The following is a 5,823-nucleotide window of genomic DNA, read 5'->3' as shown; positions in this document are numbered from 1 at the left end:
TTTCTAATGCTATAATATAATTATTGCTGTTATCTATGAAAGAAAGGCAGAGAGCTTTATAGTGTTTTTTTTTTTCAGATACCCAATTAAGTACTTAAACTACTTAAACAATGCCAGCAAGAATGCAAGCTATGAAGGGCATAGGAGGCCATTTTTGTTATGTGAATAAATAAAAGTATTTAATTATAAATAAATGACAATAACAATTTTTTTTATTTAAACAATTTTTTGACAGATTCCTAAAATTCCTAAAAATGTGTTTTCTCTTTATTATGGCAGGTGGTCTAATAAATTGTTAAGCACTGTATGTTTTCATAGCATTCAGTTGGAACGTTTGTTTTAAGGACATTGGGCAGAATGTGGAATAGTGTGTTTTTGTCAATAAAATAAAAAAAGTTTGTTTTTTGTTTTTAATCCGATGAATTGATTAATCGAAAAAATAAATAAATAATTGACCAACTAATCAAAATAATCAATAATCGTTAGTTGCAGCCCTAGTTATTCCATAAAGGGGTTGCTTAGTAATTTGATTATGAATTTTTTCGGGGTTACGGTTAAAACAGTCATTTACCATCATCTACTGGTGGTTTGGTTTCATATTTAAAAGTATTGTATTTTTCCCAACATTTTAAACTTGTATGTGTGTCAAAGACGAAAAAGGGTTTAAGCATTATTAAGGGTTTAAGCAGTATTAAGTGTAATACTGCTTTAAATTGTTGTTGTTTTTCCCCCCCAAAAATAAAAAGTTTTCTGTTTAATTTAATTGCAATTTTGTTTTTGCTTTTCTGAGCAAAAAAGTAAATATCATACATTTTCTCCTGATTTACAGAAGAGACCCACTAAAATGTCATTCAGTGTAACAATCTTGTCAGGCATATTTACAACAAAAATCAATTTATGATATATTAAAAGACTAATTAATTACTTTCACCCCAAATACTAATGAGTTGTAATTTGACATTTTTAAAATTTGCCACTATTCTAGGTTTTGCCCATTTGTCAGTAAGTAAATTTTTTACTCATTTAAAACACAATCAAATTTAATATGCTTCCTTATTCTTTTATATATTTTAATATGTTAATGTTTGAATTTTTACATAAATATTGTGTTACACTGAATGACAATGTAACATTATTTCAACCAAATTTTGACATTTTATTCTCCAAAAAGTTATTTGAAACCTTAAAAGTAGACACTTTACTTACATTTAATGTGCTTTCTATGGACATAAAATCACTTTTATAAATTTCTTTTGATGTGGACATCTTAACGTCTTTGACCCATGTTCAAAAATATTTAAAACATTAATCTTATAAAATTATTTATGCATTTGAAATGTTGTGATGTAAATGCATTTATGGCACCTCAGCTTCATTAAACAGTCTGTGTGAATGCATCTAATGCCACTTCAGATGCAGCTTCTGTTTCCTCTGCAGTGAAAAATGGAGTTTGTTGATAGTATGCGCACTCTAATGTGAACATTAAAATTTGCAAAAATAAATTACTCCACTGCTCACAAAGAGAAGTATGGACACCGATGACAACAGAGTTGCACTGTCCAAAAATTTTGTGGTATAAATGTGCTTTTTTTTTTTTACATGAAGCAGATGTTGTCTTTTCCTCAAAAATTCTCAGAAATTTTCTTCTGGGGGGCCACCAGACCCCCTACAAGGTTTATATTTCGAACTATATCACCTTTTTGACCTCTTGTGAGTTTGCAGGTATGATTTCCTTTCCTCTGCATTCCAAAGACAAATTTTTACATTTTTATGCAATTTCCAGCACAGTAATGTAGTGCTGTGTCTTTGGCTTGTATTGTCTCTGTGGAGTGTTTTAACATGTTTTGTCTAACGAGCGGAGGCCTCTCCATGGCCACCAGGAACTGCATGTTTAAAGCCCAGGGTTAGCTGAATGATCACGCCTGGACGCCGGACACAAAGGCCCGGATATTTCCATACCCATTAGGCCCTGTCCGCAGGCACGGCGTCCCCCTCCTCTCGGGTTTTGTTTAGTTAACAGCAGGACGAGGCAAGCTGGAGATTACATGTGAAAAGTAAACACATGGGAGCATGACTAATAAGACCCAGATTACTGGTTAAAACAACAGGTCATGTGGCAGGCCTTGACGAGATGCCCTCGAACTCACCCACGGTATGAGCAAACGCGCTCTGAAAACAAAGGAAATGTCTTAAACCATGTTCAGTCACTCTCTGTTCATATTCAGAGGTTTTGGACGTTGGTCTGAGTTAGACATGTGCCGGTATTCAGTAATGCGATATATCACGGTAATGAACATGCATGATAGTGTTATCTTGGGAACTTCAAAATACAGTGAATAATTATTTATTACAAATTATTCAGATTTTTTGAAAGCATTTTAAGAATACTTTTCCCATCAACTGGTTACAATGCACAACCGATGTATGCTGCATCAAAGACGTGTGTGCACTCTGATGTAAACAAGCACGGATGAGAAAGCGCGTGGCGGAACGAGTGAAGGAGACGCTCTGAATGAAAGCACACATTCACTCTCTGACAGCAGATGGTGCTGAAACAACAGCAGAAATGCAGCTGTTACCCCGGAAACCCCGTAAATAAAGCAGCTGCGCTACTTTGTTTCTGAAACTTATTTAAATGATTTAAAGAGCCATTCAGATTTGTGTACTATTCGCAATGGTGCTCATCAACGTGCCAAATACTTAAATATTTAGACTTAATAGGCGATTTATTTTCAAACTTTATTTTAATCTGGACTACAACATGCCCTTGATATTGTTTGAAAAGGTTTTGATTCTTTATTGTTCAGAGACACTTTATTTTAAGGCTCCAATAGTTAACATTAGTTAATTAATTAGTTACCATAAACTGCCAAAGAAAAATTCTTCTAAACATTAATTAATCTTAGGTAATTAACTCGTTAAAATCAAAAGTTGCAACTGTTATTTAATGAACTCAAGCCAATATGAACTAACCGTTGTGTTTTTTTAAACAAATCTTAATAGCTTCTGTAGCAAATGTAGCTATTGCTCATTGTTAATGTTAATGCATTAACTAAGGTTAACTAATGAGATCTTATTGTAAAGTGTTACCTATTGCTCTTTATAATTCTTTTGCACTTTAATCTGGGTAATTTTTTGCTTTATACATTTTTGTGTATTGCTTTATTGTATTTAAATGTTCAGTTCTTTTTGTTATAAGAAAAAGTTATTAAACCTGTTATACTGTATTATGACAACACTTGATAATACCGTATACCATGATGAAAGCATTAACAATTAATCGCAACATGACAATTTGATACCCTCATATGCCTAGTCCGAGTGCAACCTCCTCTGGCTTCCTCGTTTGGAGGGTGTTGATTGTACACAGTCCTCTCCACCAAGTCCAATGAGGGCTGTTGACATACTGTGTGTTGTAACGGCATGGGAAAGGGCCATCAATTTTCCCAGCGTCTCGTTGGCCTCCGGGGACCATCAGCGGGAAACTTGATTCGGCCTGTAAATTGGGAGTGACTGTCAGTTGATTGGCTCTGCGGATGGGCACGGAATCCATGGGCTTAGGAGGCGACACAAAGAGAAGCATTGTGAAACGCCAGCACTGTTGTCATAATGAGGAGGATCCAGCTCTGGGGCCAAAATAGGAAATGGCCAAGTGTCCCTTGACCACCTCGCAATCCCTCTGGCCTCTCGTGCCTCCCTTTAGCTAAAGTAAAGTTGAGTATGTTTGACGTTAGCATGGCCCCCTCCCAGCGTCCGTCCGGGCTGCTGTCCTGGGACATTGTTCTGCTGTTGTCTTTTGTTTTACTCTGTTCTTTTGAGGTTGGGTTTAATCTCCATTGACCTTATTCCTGAGTATCTCTCCTTGTTTGGTGGAGAGCGGAGTGACTTAATGACGTTTTTATTTTTTCCCCCCTACTTCAGTGTTTGTTGGTTTCTCTGGATGCTGTCGGAAAGACTCTTTTAATGGAGATGGACTGTGCTGGAAATTGGTCTTTGCTATCCTTTCCAGCACCGTGAGCTAGTAACCTCATTACTCCTGCCGATGTAACCTGACCTCCACCCTCACAACCGGGGTCAAAAAGTTACTTGTGATTTGGCCTTTTACTTTTGGACGCTGCCCACACTCCCTCACTGGTAGGTTACTCAGGGAAATATAACCCTTTATGTGTCTTCTATATAAATAAACACATGGGAGCATGACTTAAATATAATAAAACCCAGATGGTTTAGACCAGGGCTGTCCAAACTTGGTCCTGGAGGACCGGTGTCCTGCAGAGTTTAGCTCCAACTTGCCTCAACACACCTGACTGGAAGTTTCTGTCTAGTAAGAGCTTGATTAGCTGGTTCAGATGTGTTTAATTAGGGTTGGAGCTAAACTCTGCAGGACACCGGCCCTCCAGGACCGAGTTTGGACAGCCCTGGTTTAGACTGTAAATAGTACAAAAGTTTCATAATTGGACCAAAAACGATGCAGATATTCAAAAGCTCTAATGTGCTTTGATATGTTTTTAGTAAGAACTATTAAGATATGTTAGTTAAGCTGGTTTAACTTAAAATTAACCTTGCAAGAAAAGTTTACTACTAAGTCTACTATTCAGCATTTATACAACAGTTATACAAATTAGGTTGAATATGTTGAATTAGTGCTGGGCAGTATACCGGTTCATACCGAATACCGGTGTTTATTTTTGTTATGATATGAATTTTTTAAATACCGCAATGCCGGTGTATGCCGTTTAAACTGACCCAGGGGTCCCTTTTCACTGTTGCACTGTGGTGAGGGAACAGCTGTATGTACTGATTGTTTGGAATTATAAATATGAGCGTAGTTCGTCTGTTAATATCACATGCACTTTTTTGTTTGTTGTTTTTTTTTAGTTTGTTACTCAGACGCAGGCAGTGCGCTGCATGAGACAAAAAAGTAATATAGCCAAAACCACCGCATAGCCGCTCTTTAGTGTAGATGCATGTTGATTTTATCAGACGATGCCGCGATTATAAATGAGAGTGACTCCTGGTTAACATGTATTAAAAGGGGTCGTGTTTAGTCACTATTTAGTGTGGTATTTTTTGACAATATTCACTCATCATGACAGTAAAATAGGGCATTCTAAGTCAATATACTGCAGTGTTTACTCTCAATCAGTAGAAAATATGGTTAACACCTGGTCATGCATGAAAAAAAAAATACCGTCATGCACCGTGAAACCGGTATAATTTTGAAAAATACAGTGATATAAATTTTTGGTCATACCGCCCAGCACTATGTTGAATTAATATTCAGTTAATTGTTGCAACATAAATGAAATGTTCTAAATAATAAATAATGCAATAAACATTCATTAAACAACAGAAGATAACATAACATAAAACCCAAATGTACAACGCATTTAAACAAAATACTTCCAAATATGGAGTGTCCCGCAGGGAATTCTGGAAAAATCAGTTTACATTTTTTGACCTAAATTATATGTTGATTTGTTCTTTTAGTTCTAAAAAAAAAAAAAAAATCTGAAGCATTTTACTGTAAAATTACATGAAATGTCTTTTAGATCTTTTACAGTTTTTCCCTGTATATATTATGGGAACTTACTGTTAACCTATTAGCAGTTTTTTTCCTGAAGTGTTTTTACAGTATTTTACAGTTAAAATGACACTCCTTTTTTACAGTGAAGTTAGATTTACTAAATTAAAAACGAGACATTACTGTTGTAATATTGTGTCATGGTCCGCTCATTTCAGAGCAGAGGATACTACATGTCACTCCTTCATCAGCAGTGTCTGCGCTGTACTTTCATCTCACCATCAGCTGAAAACACAAGG

The 5,823-nt window shown here is 35.9% G+C and overlaps 1 long non-coding RNA gene across 1 annotated transcript in view; it reads right to left on the bottom strand.

The window, feature by feature from the left end:
* Positions 1 to 1,572, bottom strand: part of LOC107702568 (uncharacterized) — a 16,289-nt gene extending 14,717 nt beyond the window's left edge. Inside the window, exon 1 of the long non-coding RNA XR_001635775.1 lies at positions 1,507 to 1,572. This is a non-coding gene — a long non-coding RNA (uncharacterized LOC107702568). The remainder of the gene's footprint in view (positions 1 to 1,506) is intronic.
* Between the last annotated feature and the right edge of the window lie 4,251 nt (positions 1,573 to 5,823).

The sequence above is a fragment of the Sinocyclocheilus anshuiensis genome, unplaced genomic scaffold, assembly GCF_001515605.1.
Source record: "Sinocyclocheilus anshuiensis isolate Anshui unplaced genomic scaffold, SAMN03320099.WGS_v1.1 scaffold210, whole genome shotgun sequence".
Taxonomy (NCBI): domain Eukaryota; kingdom Metazoa; phylum Chordata; class Actinopteri; order Cypriniformes; family Cyprinidae; genus Sinocyclocheilus; species Sinocyclocheilus anshuiensis.
The sequence above is the reverse complement of the archived record's forward strand: the minus strand, read 5'-3'. Positions and strand labels throughout refer to the sequence as shown.